General features: G+C 37.3%; 1 protein-coding gene across 2 annotated transcripts in view; it reads right to left on the reverse strand.

Moving 5' to 3' along the window:
* znf711 (zinc finger protein 711) overlaps window positions 1–20,414 on the reverse strand; it is a 555,809-nt gene that overhangs the window by 382,594 nt on the left and 152,801 nt on the right. The window lies entirely within an intron of this gene.

Consider the following 20,414-nt stretch of genomic DNA (forward strand, 5'->3'; position numbering starts at 1 on the left):
TGCTTTTGGCTCCGAAAGCGAAAACATATCTGCATGTTGCCAGCTCACTTCCTTTATACCCACAAGGTGGGGCGGAGTTATGCTATGCAAATTCAGCAGACCCATGGCATTTGCTTGCCATTGGCTCGTTTTATTACTGTTCGAAGAGGATAGGCTTCTAAGCGAACCCCATTCGTCGTCATTCGACGTAACTCGAAGTGACAACGAAAGGGAACTAGAAGATCCAATAACACAGACTTCTCAGTACATGCCATTTATTTTATTCAACACAAATGAAAATGAGATCCCCTTAATATATCGTTCTGTCTTAAGTCGTGTCTAATTTTCACAACTCATGGTTTCAGAGTTCTTTGTCCACTAGAAATTTGTCGAAACATATTTATCTTTACTGTTTTGTCAACTGAATGTTTGACACTCACTACAACATACTGAATGAACTGTACTTCCGTTCCCTGCAGCCACATTTTTGTTCCTGTCAAATTAAATATGCTGTTGACTCAGGTCTGTTCTTTGAAAACCCGCAAGAAGTCATTTCCCAACTGCAAACAAAATGCCAGGAGCACGCTGAGGCAGGAGAGGGCAGTTTTATTTGAATGTGGTACCAAAGGAGCAGGATCCGTTCAAGCTCCTGCGCAGTGTAAATATTACAGACCCCATGTTTAGCACCTTTTTTTGTGATGGTTGTGGGAACTGTTTATTTTGACTTTGATTTTAAATGTACTCACATTGGATGAAGGCTGTTTTGTTTCTGTTAATATATTCTGCTGTACGTCACAGACATCTTATCAGTGCTAAGTGCGTACTCGAATGCAGAATGGCAGATACTCGTGCAAAAATGCAGGATTTTAGAAGGAAATGGATTGCAAATTTCATAGCTTGAAGATGTGTAAAAATAACAGCAAGAGCTATAATGCTGATTAGACAATTAATTAACACTGTTGAGTCCTTTTCAATCACTGTCACTCTCAGCTTGAGATATTTGCATGATTCACTTCCACAGCTATCCGTGTGTGTGTGTGTGTGTGTGTGTGTGTGTAAATGCAGTACGTTTTCTGTAACGGGTAGGTTTTGGGGATAGAATATACAGATTGAACGGTATAAAAATCCTTACGTCTATGGAAAAACCCCATAAAACATGAAAACACTATGTGCGTGCGTGCGTGTGTGTGTGTCTTCAATCTACAAGACACTTGCTAATTGTAAGTAAGGGCTCCAAATGTCTGAGAGTACTAGTGATAAAATAAAAGTTAAAGCAAAAATGGTATACAGTATATGTCACGTTTTATGTATTACAACCAAGCAAAACATAGACAGGCGGCTGGTGATTTTGACAGAGCTCAGATTTTGACAGATGATATTGAATCATTAGTGACCACAGTGAATAAACAGTTGAAACATTGTGCTTAATTGTAAAAAGTGAAAAAAAAAGTGAAAAAAAAATTTGTCCTACACCTGATTTAGATGTGTTTTAGATTTATTCGTTACTCATTTGACATTAAAGTTAATTGATACGTTTTATTTATTTATTTTATTTTATTAATTTTGTTGGTTTGATTTTGAAAATCTATAACTTGTAATATGTTTATGAAATACGCTTGGGAAGTTGACATGTCCTGTGGTGGATTATGCTATGTTGCGTCTAAAAAAATTAAATAAAAAATGCATTTAGCTAATTATTATTAAATGTTTTTATTTTGAAATATGCACTTGAATATACAAGTCATGGACAATTTTAGGCATTTACTTATACATTTTATATTCACTTTTAACTCTATCAAAACCAAATGAAAAAAAAAAACTGAATCAATGTTATTCACTCATTGAATTAAATGAAGATGTCTTGTTTCCCGAAGAGTGAACCTGGAAAAGACACACATAGTTGAAAGGTTTGAAAGGGCCGATTCAATCCCACCATGCCTTTTACTGCGGTACAATCCAATATTATCTAAATCTTTCATAAGGTTTTTATGAAATAAAAATGGAAAAGATATATGCAGAAAAAAAACATAGATATATTCATTTAATATTTCAACAGAATTTAATGGACTTTTTTCTTTTTTTTTTTTTCTTGTCTTGCTTAGAGCAATGTCTGCTTCTCTTCTGTCTGCTCTACATGTCGGACGTGGACACTTCAGAAACAGACCCAAAACGTTTTCAAGACATATTTGCAACAAAAAAAAAAAAAAAAACAGGAAGATGCATAAAGTGATTTAGCATAATATGCAGAGAGCACTCCTTGGAAGATGGATTTCCCTGAAAGGTGCAACAATTCAATCAAAACATTTGTTTGAGCATCCCAAATGATCTTATATACAGCCAACTACTAAAAATATTCATCTTAATCTCAATTAAAATCAAAAGAATTGTTGCTTTATATTCCAGTTTATATTAACATATGTACATGATAAGGAAAATCAAAATTTTATTGAGCCTTGAGGAAAATGTTTACTTGATTTCGATCGTCCACTTTAAACATTATCCTAAGCATTTGGTGATACGCATCATAATATAGGGATTATGTAAGAAAGGAGATATTGTGATATTTCTTTCTTCCTCTTTTTTCAGGACGAGTATCTAATAAAAAAAAATAAAAAAAAACTGTCATAAAGAACACACCACCATATGCATAAAACCTGAGCAAAAAAGGTTTATTTTATTTCATCAGAACAGTGGTAACTGCATTTGCATATTTCAGTCCCCATAACAGCCAAAATCATATCGCTAGGTTTGTGCAATCTGAGTAAAGGAAACATATAGTAAAGTCCTTGCAGGATTGTTTAGGTAGGTACACCCACACACACACACACACAGGTGATAACTAGTGAGCTAGGTCTGCTAATGCTAACATTAGCGGTGCACCCTTGTGCTTCTCCCTGTCAGTTCTGAAGTGTCTTCCAATGTGTACACTATTATTTATTATATGCTGTTTTGTAGAATAAATGGTGTGGTTAGTGTGTTCACACTGAAAATTCCATAAAGAAAAAGTGTATGATACACTTAATCAACTGAAAAACAAAGTTGGGGTCGGGGTTTAAACTCTGACTAAGCCAATGTCGAGATTCTTGGATGTAAACAAATAAATATCGATAGTGTTTTTAAGAATCTATACATTATCACCAAACATATCATGATATTCACACGTATCAATATTTTGTGTACATCTATAAAGTTGGTTCAAATGTATTTACCTTTTATTTGCTGTCAATAATTGTTAGTTTCAGTGTCTATGTAAACGCAAGTAAATATACATGTGTAGTAGAACCATGTTGTATGTGAAATACATAGGCCTACGCATCATGAGATCACGTTGGACAGTCCTACGTTGTCTAACTTGAATCTGCTCAGTGGATGCGTGTTGTAAAACAGGTTTTGAGTATCTTTGAGATCTGGTGCTAAAAACAGAAGTGCTGATAAAGTTCATGTATTCCAGTGGGCTCGCAGTCAAAGACCACACGCTCAGCTCAGAGCATGCAAGCTCTATTTTCTGCTGGCCCTTTATTTCACTTAGTACAGCGATTAGAGTAATGACATTAAGCAAATCACAACCCTAAAACAGACACTAGGTACGTGAGCACAATGCATCTCAGCTATACGTTGAGTTCGTACTGGGGGTAGCATGAGGTCTCCGACGCGAGGGAAATGAATGATAGGTTCGCGTGGATAAGATGAAGCAATAACGTTCAGTCGTATACCTGATGTTTGCCATCGAAACCAGACATCTGCTCATAAATACTCAAGATTTCTGCAACGCCTCCATCTTGGAGATGGAAAATCAGATGTGTGTGGCGTGCGGTGAGGCTGACGAGAACTGACCTGATTGATTGCACCAACCTTTTCCAGCGCTGCCATTTTGTGTTTGTGTCGGGAGGGCACAGAATCCCCTGGACCACTGGGGAAGGCATTGCATGACATTGCATGAAGCATGCATAATGATATAGGAGTTCATGCTAGCTGCCTGCATTTCCATTTATTTGGTGCTTTATGTGCTGTTTGCTTAGGATGTCCAATTGCATCATTTCCACAGCGCAGTTTATTTTCAGACTAGATCTCTCCAAAGAGAAAATTATGTCATTTACTCACTCATGTCAGTCCAACCCAAATGACTTTCTTGTTTCTGTGAAACACAAAAGAATTTCCATTGTTGCAATACACAGTCAATCATAAAAACAATAGTCTTCTGGAATTGTGTGAGAAGAAGCAAAATGAAACTTACGTTTTATTTTAAAAAGATAAACTTTGCCCTCAGTAAGCTGTGCCTGGATCATTGAGTTCAATTCGTGATTTGTCAACAAATCATCCAGGCTGGCTTTGTGAATTGGGGATAAACACATTTACTGAACAATGATTCGTTTAGGAATTAGACATTGATGCTTCTCTGACAAACAAATAGAGCAATTTTGGTCTGTCTCTCACAAAGCTTCTTCTGACTTCAGAGATTTAGGGCCTGCTTTACACCTGGTCACTTCATGGGTCATCTTTGATCGGATTTGAATAGATTTAGGCCCAGTTTACACGTACATGGTTATTTTGAAAAACGGAGACATTACCCTTCGGTTGTGCCCCTCGTTTACACGCAAACGGAGAATTCTCCTCTGAAAACGATTCTTTCTAAAAAGTTGAGATTTTGGAAAACTCCGTTTGCACGTTTGCATGTAAACTGAGAAACACAGAGTTTTAGGCAGTCGACGTCACAGTATGCGACAGAACTTGCACTGCGTCAAAAGTGCGACCTATATTTTCGGGATTCTGATTGGCTAACGTGGGCTTGAGCTTCTCGTTACACTGCCACCTATAGGTTTGGCATGCTCTTGAGGGCATATACACGGGTTCATGTAAACAAACACTTTTCTGAAAACGGAGAGGGTGAAATGTCCGTTTATGAAAATAACCGGCCACGTGTAAACGTAGCCTTAAAGTGTAACTTTGCAGATATTCAACCCGCTTTGTATTGCCATAATGTCGGTAGTAGGCCTTATATGTAAATGAGCAATGTTAACTTTTTCTCAATGTTATCTGAAACAAAGAAATTCATGTTTATTTGTCAGCAAAAGTCTGACTTTTGACATGAAAACTACTGATTATACTACTTTATCCCCCCCTATGGACAGCATGTTATTGACATAACAGTTATTATAAGAGTAGGTTTATCACTGAAAATTGTATTGTACTGTCTACTTTTTAAACAGCATTATGGTAAAAATGTATCACTATGGCAACCACTTTTTTTTACCTGTATGCGGCAGCGTTTTGCTTCGACGGAACTGGCAGAACGGCAGTCTCTTTCATTGTATGCCCTCTGTTTGGCATAAAACACTGTTTGTGGTCATCCAGTTTGAAGTGGCGACTAAAAGATTTTCCGTCGCCGTGTTCGCCGGATTCTTTTAATCCTCTAGCCACTGCCCACAACCCCCTGGGTCCTCACTGGAAAGGCTCCCGCTAAACGGCTTACTCTTTGAATTATTGCACTGGGAACAACACAAGTCGCCACCATTGTGACTAAAAATTTTCTAATTATTTCCTACTAAAGTAAGGTGGTATTTGACTCTGGTAAGTGTATCTACAGCAGACTGGTGGGAGTGGCTTTGGATGCCAACAAGCCCAGTGCATTATGGGTGTTGAAGTTTTTCTACGTATTTGGCAAAATGGAGGATGTGGTAGATTTTCGGTTGAATCGAATGTCCTTGACACCTGAAAATATTATACTCAGTTGAGTTCACCTCTGACCACTCGGGTTGACGCCTATAGTGTAGTTTATTTTGACCGCATGAAAAGCCTAAGAATTATAGTTACCTGACAATCTTTTGGGAATAAGATCTCTAGTGTTTTTAACCCACTCCACACCATCACTTGGGAATAGAAGTAAGATCTCTGGTGTATCGCTAAATAACTTGATCCTAACTAACTTGCTGCGCAGCAATAATAACCGACAGACTTCAGTAAATGCCTTTTGAATTTGCTTTAATCACGGCCGGAGGATCTCAGACAAATTTCAGAGAGAATCCCACCAGCAAAAAGAATAGAGCAGTTTTTATAGAATAAGAGCATGGCAAAAATGACATGAAACATTACATAATTTCCCTACAATTTGATTGGTTCTTCATATGCAAACCCCTCTGTTACTATGTAGAAGCAAACTTAGATCTCAAATCATTAAAAAATGGAAAAGGTTAGAAGTTTGGTTGACTCACTATGTCATGACATGAGACTATTCTAGACTGTTATATTTTTGATATTGTCTAGCCAGCATCTCAGAATTGTCCACTGGTTTTGACACAATATTCAGAGTACATTTTGTTTAGAATGGTAGGCCTAAAAGAGAAGTACGTTTAGATGTTAGAATTATGATTACTTAAAAAATGGACGTAGCACTGATTTCATATTTTTTTACCGACTTTCTACTGTATAGGCAGCAAAGTTTTATTGAAAGCCCATTTTGCCAGCGGTGAAGTACGCCTTTAAATCGATCACTCACACCCATTCAGGAGGTTAAAGACGCATTCCAGACAAAACTGGTAAATACATCTGGCTGTTGTGTGTAAATTTTACTCCTCCCAAAATGGTACAAAAATAAGCTGATGATTAATAAATTAGATGAAATCGCATCTGTTGCTTTCGGTAACATGAACTCCATTAAAAATAGCGTCAAGGATTAGAATTGAAGATGGGATCTATATTCGTTTTGTGGAGACACGATTATGTGGCCAAGTGTAAATGAAACCGTTTTAACAAATCGGATAGCTATCTGATCAGTAAAAATGTATTAAGTGACAAGTGTAAATAGGCCCTTACAGGAATATAGTGCACAAATGGACCACTTTTATGATACTCAGTCCCCATTCATTGTAATTGCATGGAAAAGAGCATTTCTCTTTTGTGTGATGAAAGAAGTTAATTCAGGTTTGGGGGTGAATAAATTATATGGGGGGGGGGGGGGGGTGTACTATGCCTTTAAAAGTCCACATGTGTGAATCTGGTCTGCCATCTGTCAGCGACATCTGTCAAGATACAGTCCATATTGGCCCAGCGCTCTGGGATGTTTTCAGATGAAAGGACACTCTTCTTTACTACAGTATATGAAACGTGTAAGAATATGCTCTTTCAGTTGGAATAAGCACTATGGAAAATTGCCTTTTTACCTTTAAGTCAAGTCATTTGTATGTGTATTGAATTTTTTTTTTTTTTTTTGCAAAACACAGTGTTTAAATTAGCTGTACAGAAAATCATGATGTTAATGTTTAAGATATCTTAATATCTTCATGCCTTATAGTTATATTTAGAAGATTAGAGCTGGACAATAATAGTGTTTACATATTAAATAATACACCTTCATGGTAATTTCCAAATTGATGGGCTACAAGAATAGTTCAACCATATATATTTTCATGCTAATGTCAATCCAAAACACAGATTTTATTTTTCATGTAACACAAAAAGAGATTTTTTTTTCTTTATGACCAGAAAAAGACCAATACAAATTGTCCACGTGATTAGAGTGATTGTTTCAAAGAGCATAGACTGAAATTTAAGTATAAATAACAATATATTAGACGTGTTGTTACCTTTAGACCTTTTAAATAGTGAATAAGGATCTGTAATAGCCTAATTTGAGAGAAACTTCTTTGGGGGAAAAAAGAAAGAAAGAAAGAAAGAAAAATCCATTCCAGCCAGACCCCTCAGAGAACAATCAATGTTTCATGTCTTGAAACCGTAAAGACTGTTAGCTACATTACAGCCTTAAATTAAAACTTTGAAGCATGACTCACATTATGTGCGAGCGCTGACATTAGCTGGGAAAATGAGAGTGCTTATTTGTGTCTTTACAACCCACATAGAAAAGCTTTTAAAGCAGGAAAGAATCCGACACATCAGGATTAGGATCACCAAAGGTCTGTGTAAAGTGTTTTTAAATGTCAATGAATTACATAATGAAACGATAATGACGGATAATGACGATTTGAATAAGTTCAAACTTTAGAATAATTCAAAATAAGAACATTTCTTTAGAAAATCATCCGTTTCCCGATGTGTTGGTCCTGTGTGAGGTCACGTGGACGCTGGAGAGTTTACGTATGTTGACTAACTCACTCTCTTGGGTTACTTATGAACGATTAATTACACTATGCTTGTTTTCTCTAGCCATGGCTTTGTGTGCTGTGTGCTTTCTTTGTATGTTTAACAATTCCTGTTAGCCAAATTAATTATGTGATCATTTAGTATGTAACCATTTGGAATAATCCAGGCCAAATATTCAATAACACTAATAAAGAAAAAAATAGCAATGAGTCAATTAGGGCTGTCAAAATGTCTGAAAGACTAAATTTGAATTTTGTACTTAAATTTAATTAATATTCAAATTATTTACAAATTTAAAAGGCATAATTTCAGTTTGGTTTGACTATAAATGAGCAAAATACGAATGTAACATATTTATTACTATATATTCAAATATATACTATATATATAAACTATATATTCAAAGCAATTAAATAACATCACGTACAACACAAAAATGCATGACGTTTAAGATTAACGTTAAATCAAATATAATTTCGTAAATGGCATTGACAATTATGAACAAAACAGCATCATGTATTTAAGCATAGTTTATAACAAATATTTTTCCATTTTAAAACACGAGATGCAGTGGAATGAAAAAAAAGAAGAAGAAAAATAACTTGAAAAAAGTTTTTTTTTTTTTTAGTTGAACTTGTCGGCATTGGAAACATGAAAGACGCGAGTGAAATGGTCAAAGATGTCCGTCTAGCACGTTTACCTAGAAAACTATAGGAGCACAAATAATGAGTTCTGTGTGACAGGTTTGATGTAATTTCTTCTCCGCATCGAGCTTGTCTATTTCTGCAATGTTTTGAGTGAATAATGCTTTTCCGTTGTGTTGTGAACTTATGTTTGCTTTTTAATTTTGTTGTGTTGTGCACTACTGGGCCACCGTAGAAACTATTCCCTTGGGATGATTATCATTCTGGCCCAGCTGCCTTGAGTCAAATAGAGCCTTCAGGGCCTCGGATCCAGAAGTATCATTCCCATTCATATTCTCCCGATAGGGATAAAAAAATAAATAAAAAAAAAGACTTTAATACAGAGTTCCAATACATGAACCAGCTCTGATATGAAATCATCGGTTTAGATTTTTTCGATTTCACATTAAAGTTCCAAAAGTACTAGTTAAGTGATGGTAAAAAAATTATTATGAATTACTCGTCCTATGAAGCACTGCGAATGAGTATTCAAATCAACAACGACAGTTCAATGAACTCTTGATTATAATAATTGATTTTACATTTGTTAATTGCAAAATATTGACATATCTTGTAAGTATATAAGTAGTTTAAGAGTGTTGGGAGAATAACTGGATTATGTCATTCACAATACTTCGTGAGATTGGCTGGTCGCCGCTGAGTTCCTCTGCTGCAGTTCTCATTTCCATGGTAACAGTGACTTCTCTGATTGGTCAATCTCTCTTCAGTATGCAATGTGTCTGGAAAGGTTTATATGCTTAAAGAAATCTATTTCTCTATGGGGGGGGGAACAAATAATGTGATTTTTACTTCCATAAAATGCTTCATATGAAGAAATGAGAGGATACTGGGTTCTAAACAAACGTCTAGGAGCAGCATGTTCATGTATTCCTGCCAATCAGATAGTGTTTAAATGGCTGATTATTTCATTCCAGCGACAATTCTTCCAGAATCCTTTCACTTCCCAATAGAAGGACTCCTCACTAAATGATGTAAACTTGTGAAACGCGTCTCATTCACTATAGGGATATAAGGGTCATAAGTTTGGTTAAGCTCCAAGTTCCTCTCAAATGAATAGTAATGATGAAACTGGTATCAGGGCTGTGTTTAAGCCTGTGAGACGAGGGATATTGCACTGACCAAACTTTAATAGCTGGAGCTGTGAATAATGAGGTGAGGGACTGAGGTCATTAAGATGAAATCACTAGTGGAGCTAACTCTCACAAACAGAAGCATCTTACATCACTAATTATTTACTGAGTAATTAACCACTAATTAACATAGTACCAATTAAGTGTTAAGTGGAAGTCAGTGGGTTTAATGAGTCTAGGAGGTGCTTAAAAATGTTCCAAAATCTGAAGGTTACTATTGCTCATACTTAAGTTGAATCATTTGGGGAAACTTCTAACCATAAATTTGGATTTGACATTTAACTCGTCTTGCAAAATTTGTGCTACAAAAGCACGAGTGACACTTTATATTGTGCAACATCTGGAATAGTGAGCTTTTACTTTTCTAAGATTGATTTTGGATGCAGCCACTGTCTTTATGAATACGTCAATGATTTATTGATTCATTCTCCTGATTCATTCTCCTGATTCATTAAAAAAAGCTGAATCATTCAGGAACAAAGCACCACTGTGTTGATCAAAGATGCAACATTTCTTCTGTGGCTTTAGTTAGTTTTGAACTATTTTTTGCTGGTGAAATGCACCAAAAACAGTCAATATTGAGAATGATGTGTCTAAATGTTTATTACTTAATAATAACTTTAACATATTTATTTATTTACAATGGTAAAGCTATAAAAGGAGGACAAAGGACCATCCAGCTCAAGGTTGTGCCAGTAGGTGGACATGGTCTTTAATAGTGAGCTATTACTTATCTAAGTTCCCCTGTGGTGAAAATCAAGCTTTTAAATGTTGTTCATATGTCAAAGTTGTGTTTTTAAAATTGCTGAGTATTTTCTCCTTAAAACTGCAGTGAACCAAAGACAGTCTCAAAAACACGGTTAGAAATCACTTGTGTTTCTGACGTCACAAACTACCTTGTAACCAATCAGATCAACGTGTGATCGTCAACGAGTGGGTCTCTGAGCTGAGTGAGCTGAGTGAGTGGAGGCGGGGCTCATTTGCATATTCATAGAACCGTTTACTAAATGGTGCAAGGGTGTTGAGTTACATTCAACCTATTTTAAAGGGCACCTATTATGTAAAATAAGTCTCTGCTGTCCTCAGAGTGTGTATGTGAAGTTTTAGCTCAAAATACCCCACAGATAATCTTTTACAGCATGTTTAAATTGTCATTTTTGGGGGGCTGAGAAAAACGCACCGTTTTAGTGTGTCTCCTTTAAAAGTTAATGAGATGCGGTTCCACGCACAGGGGGCGGAGCCTAACCAGCTCACACTCATAGCCAGGACAATCTCATCTCACAGAAAGATGATAATATCAAAACAGAAACTCCCACAAATACCTGCAATTGTGATGCCACATTTTGCACTGGTGACAATAAGAAGAAATAGTTCAACTCCAACGTTTCCAGAACACACTGTTATAGATCACGCATTCACATTGGGGATGCAGTTGTTTTCTGTTGCTGATGCTCAATGTCATCAAAATAAAATTAGTTTCTTCATTAAAGTGAACAGTGATGATAGAATAGCCTCATGGGAACAACATAAAGTCATCTTAATATCTCACAGTTATTTCAAACTGTTGGCAGTGTGGTAGAAATTCCCCTACGGACCTGCCTCAAGCTAAACGGGGCTTCTCCTCTTCGACACCCTAGACGTCTCCTCTTCAACACCTACGAATTTATACTCTACAAGGTGTCTCCACTTCGACAGCTGCTTCGAGTCGGACAACGTCTCGTCCCTGATGAACACTATCACTTGGGAATGAGATCTCCAGTGTTCCACTAAACCTGCGGCACAGCAGGAACCAGACACTCTCCAGGCAATGCCTTTGAATTGAATTTCATAGAGAATCCCTCCGACATAAAGAATAAAACAGTTTTTAGAGAATAGGAGCATGGCAAAGGACATGATAATGTTTCTCCAACATGATTGGTTCCTCGTATGTATAATTCTCTGTTATTACGTAAAAGCAAATTTGAATTCCTTTATACTTCAGCTTATTGTTGGGTCATGAGGTTACAGCTGTCTGTTTTCGTTTCCGCTTTTAATTCCCAGACACACTAACTTAAGTGCTAGGGACATTCATTTTTCAAAAGCATTTAAATGTTAATCCTGCAAGAAAATAAATGTTATGTTATTTATGATTCATTTAAAAATTCCGTAACAGCAGTTACTAAAGTTCAAACTATTTGACAGTGAGTTATCTTGTGTCTAAGACTGTATGACATTTTAATTTATGTGTCATTTAGAACGTTTTGTATATATGTAAGGGATAATGTATAGCGAGGCGGTTGTTATAGCAAAAAAAACCCGGCAGGCTGATCAGGACCCTGACGCGAAGCGTGAAGGGGTTGAGTTCGCTATAACAACCGCCTCGCTATACATTATCCCTATTATTACATAACAAATAAATCAATAATTTGACACAAAATATTGATTTAAAAATGAGTTTATTGATTTAAAAACGACTGTATTGCTTCCGCTAAAGAACACCGTGTCCATGGCAACGCTCTGTTTTTCATGGCAGCGGCCTGTTATCAGGAAATAACAGACCGCATTCTACATTAGAATTCAACCAAGCCATGTAATAAATATATATAATATAGTCAAACCAAAAACTATTCAGACAACATATATAATGTTTGATATTTTTTTTACTAGTGCATGCAGTACACTAAAGTTCATTTAGTGAGGATATCAAGTGAGGATAGCTAAATAAAGTAAACCGTGACATAGTATACCCAAAAATTCTTCATACAGTGACTACCAGTAAAATTTATAAAGATTTGGGACCAAAAAATGATTCAAACAGTTTGACCTGACCATGTTTTGCTTGAATGTGTTTTTTTTCTTTAATTGCTAACCTTTTTACACCACAGACTGAACAAAGTGAAGCATTGCTTGGTAATTGGTTGACCTAAATTGGTATTATCTCATTGTGTAGTTAAATTGAACAGCTAACAGATATTCAACATTATTCATTTGTGAGACAGTTTAACAGAAGGATGGCCAAAACCAGTTAAATATCCACTGATTTGAGCTCTGAGTTCAATGAATCATGAAAATGGTGAAATACACACTTGTTTACTTTTAATCTTTATTTACACTGGTAAACGTATAAAAGGAGAACAAATGAGCATCCGGCTCAAGGCTGCGCCAGTAGGTTCCATATTTGTGAGGATTAAGAGATATTATATGCTTGTAAAACTGAGAGCTAAACGCATAAGAGGTTTCTTGGTACAGTAAAACTTAGGAGGTGTTTGAAAGGGCATGTTATATTTTCATTAGAGTTAATTAATTGTATATTTTTGAGCTTTCAATAACTTTAATATGAGAATAATGCGGCTGAGACTTGCAACTAAATTCTTAAACGTTACAATTTACTGTGTACCACAATGCAATTTGGGAGAAAATCTCAGGGATAGCCATTATAGTTGAAACTCTCCAGGAAAAGCATAAAGAGAACATAATTTCTTCTGTGGCCAAGATACAAATAATTGCGAGTGATTTTCATCTTGTGTTAAGCCTTGGGGTTCACCGGGGGCAGAGATTAATTGGCAATCTGCTGTGAATGTAATTAGGTGTCACATATTAAACATGCTTGCTTTTTGGATGAATTGCAGGTTGTTGGGTCAAAGACACACTGACTGAAAGGCCGGTCCTGTCCCGGACCTCTGTACATCCAGAGACCGCAGTGATAGATGAATGCAGCTTATAGAGAGCGGTGCTAAACAAAAACCATTACCCTATGAATTCAATGCCGCCTCCCGTGGCTTCTCTTGATCTAATTGTGCCTGCAACAATAGCACTGTGCACATTGGTTCAGGAAGCGCTCCATATTCATCTCATCTTTGTCCCTTCAAAGCACTCAGTCTAAATCCAGCACCACAGCTGAGAAAGATTGAGTGATAATGGTGGGCAGGTACAAAAGTGGAGTTTGTTTGAATTTTTAGGGCCGATGAAAGCTTTACCGGGGGTGATTGAGGCTAAGATTGGAGATTAATCTTCTTTTGAATATATGCACTGCATGAACTGTGTTTTGTATTGTGCTCTGTATACGGTTAGGATTCGCCATCAAATGAATTGCGCCGTGATACTGTTGTGTATTTGCTCATGATTCACTAAAGGAATTATGCTAATCAGGTAATGCTGCAAACATGCCCACAAAAAGTGTTGAATGCAGTAAAAAAAAAGAAAAAAGAAGTGCTACAGTTACTGCTGCCACAATCACTATAAAATATACATAAGCTTCCTTCAATATGCCTCCATTTACCACCAACTGTACAGCCAAGTCAAATCACGCTGACCTTTGCAAATGTGGTACATTCAATAATGAGCCTCATTTGCATAGAAAAAAAGGCATGTTTTCCAAGTATAAAAAAGAAAAAGAAAGACAATGTTGCCATTTGGAGCCTGATTATGTTGGACCGTGAGTGGTGTGTGTATGTATGCATGTATGTATGTTTGCTGCCAAACTGTGTGCTAAAGTAGAGTAACTATTCAGTTAATTTAATGTGTTTCTACGCCATCAATGTGTCCCAATCTTTTTCTCAGGGGACTCGTTTGTGACAACCCAGTATTATGATAAGTAGTAATAATTCAAATGAGATGCTGAAATAGCAAGAAACGATACAGATAATATAACTTAAAGCCCAATCTCTTACCCATCCCATAATCTACAGACAGACGAATGCAGTGGCTCTCATAGGTGGCACCACATTTCTATTGTGGGTTTTGCTCACACATCATTTAGTGTAAGGGTGTCAGTCTCCTTCCTCGTTTTATTACGGGCATCCGTTAAGAAATTTGACCTTAATAGGAAAGTACTGTACAGTCACGGAAGATTGGTGAATAAATAAAAATGATGTAAATTGAAGGGAGTTTGGACAAGGGACTAGGATTTGTGAGATATTGTTTACTTGTAGAGCTGTATTATTAACACAAGATAGACACAACTGTAATAATTTTATTAACAAAAAGATAAACAAGATTAACTAACAACTACTAAAGTAATATTGATCTATTTTATAAGAAAGTAAAGTACATAAGATTTACAAATGCAAGTTGGATGTTACTGTGGCAAGTTGTCTTATGTTATGAAAAATAAACAATATTTTTTTTCTCTGAGGGGTCATTTACACGACACTGTTTTCAACTAAATTTTTTTTTACTTTTAGTTAAAACGCAACAGTGTGTTGGGAGCCTGAAAACACAAACTTTTGAAAGGTTTAAAAGTGCAAGTTTTTGAAAACTGTTATCGTCTCTGAAAAAAATGCTAATTTTTGAAAACGGTGAGGCCATGCGCATGCGTATTACGCGTTCAGTCTATATGCACGTAGTTTTACTTTACAAAGTGAAAGCCAACTACTGGCCTGGCAACAGAATACAGCGTTTTTAATCATATTCGTGATCATTTTGGCAATGGTGTCATCTGTATGCGAAAAATGCAAATGAAAAACTTTTCCATTTTTAGTATGCCGTTGTTGTGCAAACGCACCATGAGACTGATAAGGTAAACGCTATTATGAATTCAACAAATAAACTGCATAATTGTTATCAACTGACATCAGCTATGCAAAATATAATGCAAATTAGAATATCATAAGCTGATAACACTAATGCCAAGGTCTCTGGGAAGAGGTTTGGTAAAGTGATATTTGCGTTCAGCTTGGTCACATGATGGTCCGGTGACATCTTCCCCTGGTAGTGCTGGGCCATGTTGCAGTGGGAAGAAAGGAGCTGGATTCTTATAAACAGCCTTGAACATGAAGTGCTATGCATGCAGAACTCCTGGAGCACAGAGAGGGTCTTTGTCTGGGACAAGCATAGGAAGAGCCTTGAAGAGAAGGTTTGCATACAGGGGACATAAGCTTGTGGTCCTTTTTGCTGTTTTCCAACTCCTCGAAATGTTCTTCTTTTCAGCTCTTGGAACTCTTCTCTCTTTGGAGCTTCAGAGACTTATAGCAACAAGCGATTTCTTGAGAGATTTCTTACTTTTAATAGCACCTTTTAATAATCATTCTAGAACAGGAGGGATTTGCAAATTGACCCCTTTCTGATTCTGCAATGTGATTGGCTGTTTGTGGCTTCAAGCCACATGGCAAAACTTATTTATAATTTTGCTTCTAAGAAATGTACAATTGTTCATTTAATAAAGCTAGACCCAGCACCACACACTGCAACAGAACAATACATATTTTTCAAAGGTTAACTGTCTTGAACCTGACAGCACCTTAACAATTCATACCATGAGATTCTGGACAGCACAATGACTAAAGTTTCCTGTATAAAAATAAGTTTCGTATATATTACCTTTATGTAGTGTGTACTATAGCTGTTTGTGAATGTAAAATGTCTGCAATGTTTTAATGATCATTGGCAGATAAATAGGCAGATAAATACAAAGTCCTGTCATGAATCTCTTGGGCAGGCATAGGCAATTCCGGTCCTGGAGGGCCACTGTCCTGCAGAGTTTAGCTCCAACCCTATTTAAACACACCTGAACAAGGCAATCAATGTTTTCAGGATTACTAGATAGGTACAGGCAGGTGATTTGCTATCAGGGCTGAAGTTAAACTCTGCAGGACAGTGGCCCTCCAGGACCGAAGTTGCCTATCCCTGCTCTAGGGGCTTTATTTTAACAATCCAAGCGCATGGTCTAAAGTGCATGGTCTTAAGCGCATGGCTCAAGTGACCTTAGGGCATTCGAATCCACTTTTGTTAGTTTAATGATGGGAAAAATGGTTGTTGCGTCCGGTGCATGGTCTAAAAGGGTTGTCCTTATTCTCTTAATGAGTAATGGGTGAGTTTTGGGCTTTACGTGCAATAAACCAATCAGAGTCTCATCTCCCATTCCCTTTAAATTCCAGTTGCGCTTGCGCCATGGCGGATTCATTATTTACAGGATGGAATTTGATAGTGGAAAGACTGAACGCGTCTCCAGAGAGGAAATTAATCTGCTCATGTGCAAGGTTAAAGCACGCAAGCAGACCATCTACGGGACAAGCCGGATTCCACCATATCTTAGCACACAATAATAATTGTTTACATTGTAATCCTTTTATTTTTAATATTGGGCATGTTTGTGTGCTGCTGTGTGTGTGTCCAAACAAGCAGAGAGTACGTGCGTTGTGGACCCGCCTATAGTCGCACATTACTAATGCGCTCTTTAAATAAAAAAATATAGCGCCATTGACTTTAGACCATTGACTTTCAGTTTCAGTTTCAGTTTCAGTTGCCTCAAAATAGCAACGCACCATCAATGCCACTGAACACACCTCGTTTTCAGACCAGCAGCCCACGGGCGAACAGATGGGCGAACAGATGGACGCAAATGCATTTGCTATATGAACAACGTGGCGCAGGACGTGAAATTGATAACTGTGTCTGGCTGAAAATAGCAAAAAACACTCATGTCACGCCTGGTGCTATATTGCATAGGGCCCTAGATGGTCCAGGCTGATTGGTTCCTGCTGTATCAGTAGCCAATGAGCTTGCCTGCTCAACCTTCGAATACTGGGTAGCATTTGCATAGAAGATTGCAGCACGCTTAGAGAAACCACCTTCCCCAGCTCCACCTGTATAGATCTGCTACGGGTAATTCATGTACACTATATTGTACAGTAGCAGCATATCTTACTTGCCCACAGCAGTGTGTCGTGTATGCATTGGCTATAGCAAGTCCCGTACTTACTCTGCAGCAGCAGAAGCGTAGCAGATCTATTCTGCCAAGACTAAATATCAACATTGTCATACCCATTATCATGCCGTTATCATGACAGAAATTGAGTTACTGGCTCTAAAAAGATAGAAGCGATTCTGAACTGCCTAAAACGAGTCGTCGGTAATTCCAGTCTGAATTCCTGCATGAACTGGTAGGTTTGTAACATAGGTTTGTAACAAATTTCCATAGCGCCAGCCTATGGTCTTCATTGGATGCCCGTGAACAACGTCTACTTTGACCCGCCCTCAAACACTGTAGTTAAAGCTGAGGCCTTGAAGAGTTTGGTTGGGTTGTCGACATGACAAAAAGATGCTGTTTTCTGCACTGCCAAAGCAAATCCACTTTGCATGCACTTCCAGGACCTTTATTTCACCAGGGAAAACTCTACAGATTTTAGGAATCTCTTTTGCAAGAGTGTCCTGGCCAAGACAGGCAGCACAAATAGTTTTACAGAAATAAGACTTTACAAAAGACACAACATGAAATAAATGTTACATCACAGTAATCTCATAAATGATCAGTCAAAACCATTACAATCAGATAAACACCAAACACCAACTCATTTAAAATTGCCTTGAATTCATTCAATAAAACAAGTGCTGAGGAACCCCTCAGAGCTGGAATTAAGATAATAGACGTTTAGTTTCCGCCACGCACTTTAAGCAGTCGACCAATCACAACAGACAGGGCCATCTGACCAATCAGAGCAGATTAGGATTCAGAAAGGCGGGGTTTATAGAGACAGAATCCTTTATCAAAACGTTTCCGACACTGTGAGAAAAAAGGTAATGCTGCAATGTGTGCCGTTATGTTTTCAAACTTAGATGCATATAACCTACTGTAGGAGGCCTCCCAAATAAAATTAGGAACCTTTAAAAGGAGACAATTGGGGACAAACACTTCCAAAATCAAGTAAACTTGTTGATCTCTAAGTGAGATTTGGCGACCCCTGGTCGGGTTTGGGAAACCCCAATGCATGGGATGGCTATACATCACTACTTTTTGGTTTTAAAGTAAGCAAGTAAAGCTTTATTTATATAACACCTTTTAAAACAGTGTTTACAGAGCGGAGAAACATCTTTACAGAAGAGAAATACATGTTCATTCACAGAAAAGAACAACATACATACATAATAGAAATAAGATAAAACAAAATACAACAATAAAATAAAACAAATAAGCTCTGTTACTGGATTAGCATGGGTTTTGCACAACCTACTTTTGAGAATTTTGGAGCTTACAAAGTTACTCCATGATTTACACTAGACATCACAAGGCCTAGCAGATATGTTTGCAAATATCTGCAAAAGATTAGCTTCACCAAACAATCCAAATATTGCCATCTGAGCCATCTGAACCATGTGTTTGCCATATTCCCCATGCTAAATGAACACATCACTGACATTTGCTGTCTGCCAGCATTGATACATAGCATTCAATAAGCACTGAATGATTTATTCATTGGATCAAGAATTTTGATCCAATTAACAACTCTCAGCAAATTCGAGCTTTGAGCTCAGCCTTCAGATTCTTAGTGCAGTCTAACTGAGTGTCTTTTCAAAGATTTCTTGCTGCTATAAAGACCTTCTGTCTCAATGTGTCGCCTCTAACTGCATCGCATACAGATTGCATTGAATTTAGTAATGCTGGACTGATGGTGTTGGTAATGAATTAGTGGTGTGAGGTGCTCGGGGAACCATTTCAGAACACCCACTCCATGGTTTCATTAGCAAGTCGACAGAGTAGCTCCACTGATCGAAGCCTAAAAAATGTATAGCCCGTAATTAATGCCAGGATTTATGCAATATGAGAACATAACGCTGGTCCCTCACTGCGTAATTAATCCAAGTGCTGCAGGGGCACACCTCATGTGAACTGCGCTAAAGATGCCACGGCTAAAGGGAAGAGTAGAATTTAAATATTTCTCTGAATGAGCTCTGGCCCTGTTTATACCTGGCAAACACCCTGTCTAGGGTGATTCGGTCACATGTGGTCAGCTGAGACAAACTGTTATTTGCACCTGCTAACATGCGCCTCAAATGCCTCTCCTGCGACCACTCGGATTGCCTAAATGGGAGAATCTCCAATTGACTATATACAGGTATGTCAGTTACAACATCAGTGTGTTTCTGTAAGTGCAATGATTAAAAAAAAAAAAAAAAAACACACTCCCAATTACACTTAGACATCATGCAAATGTGCCATATTAATTGAATTTTCTAAATGTGATGCTACATGTTGAAGTCAGTCATATCTAGGATACTCTGTGAAGTGCTAAGCATGTTTACGTTTCCCATTTAATTGATTAGATGTTTGATCAGAAGTCAGACATGACCATTTAAATCAACCTTGGCACAAAGGTTGATTAGTATGTCTTCTGTCCTTTGCCGTTATTGTGGAGGCAAACCTTTCCCAGCACACCGCACCTAAAAGGTGGTCTGAGTCGGGTTTATGTCATTTCGGCGTATGGTTTACAACTAGTATGAAGGCAATCCATCCTAATAATAATCTATAAAATACAATTTATTACACACTGACTAGTCAAGTCAACCTTTATTTCTATAGCACATTTAAAAACATGAGAAGTTGACCCAAAGTGCTTTGCAGATCAATACAAATATAAAACTATATTTAAATGCATCATCATTTATTTTATCCGCTTCAAATCCCCATAATCCCGTAATCTATTCAAAAGCCACAGAATAAAAAAATAAATAGATAAAAAGATTTAAAAATGGCTAGTGGTGAAGATGACTTCACATGGAAAAGGAGACTATTCCATGATTTAGGACCTATCAC

This window comes from Phoxinus phoxinus (genome assembly GCF_949152265.1).
Source record: "Phoxinus phoxinus genome assembly, chromosome: 12".
NCBI lineage: Eukaryota > Metazoa > Chordata > Actinopteri > Cypriniformes > Leuciscidae > Phoxinus > Phoxinus phoxinus.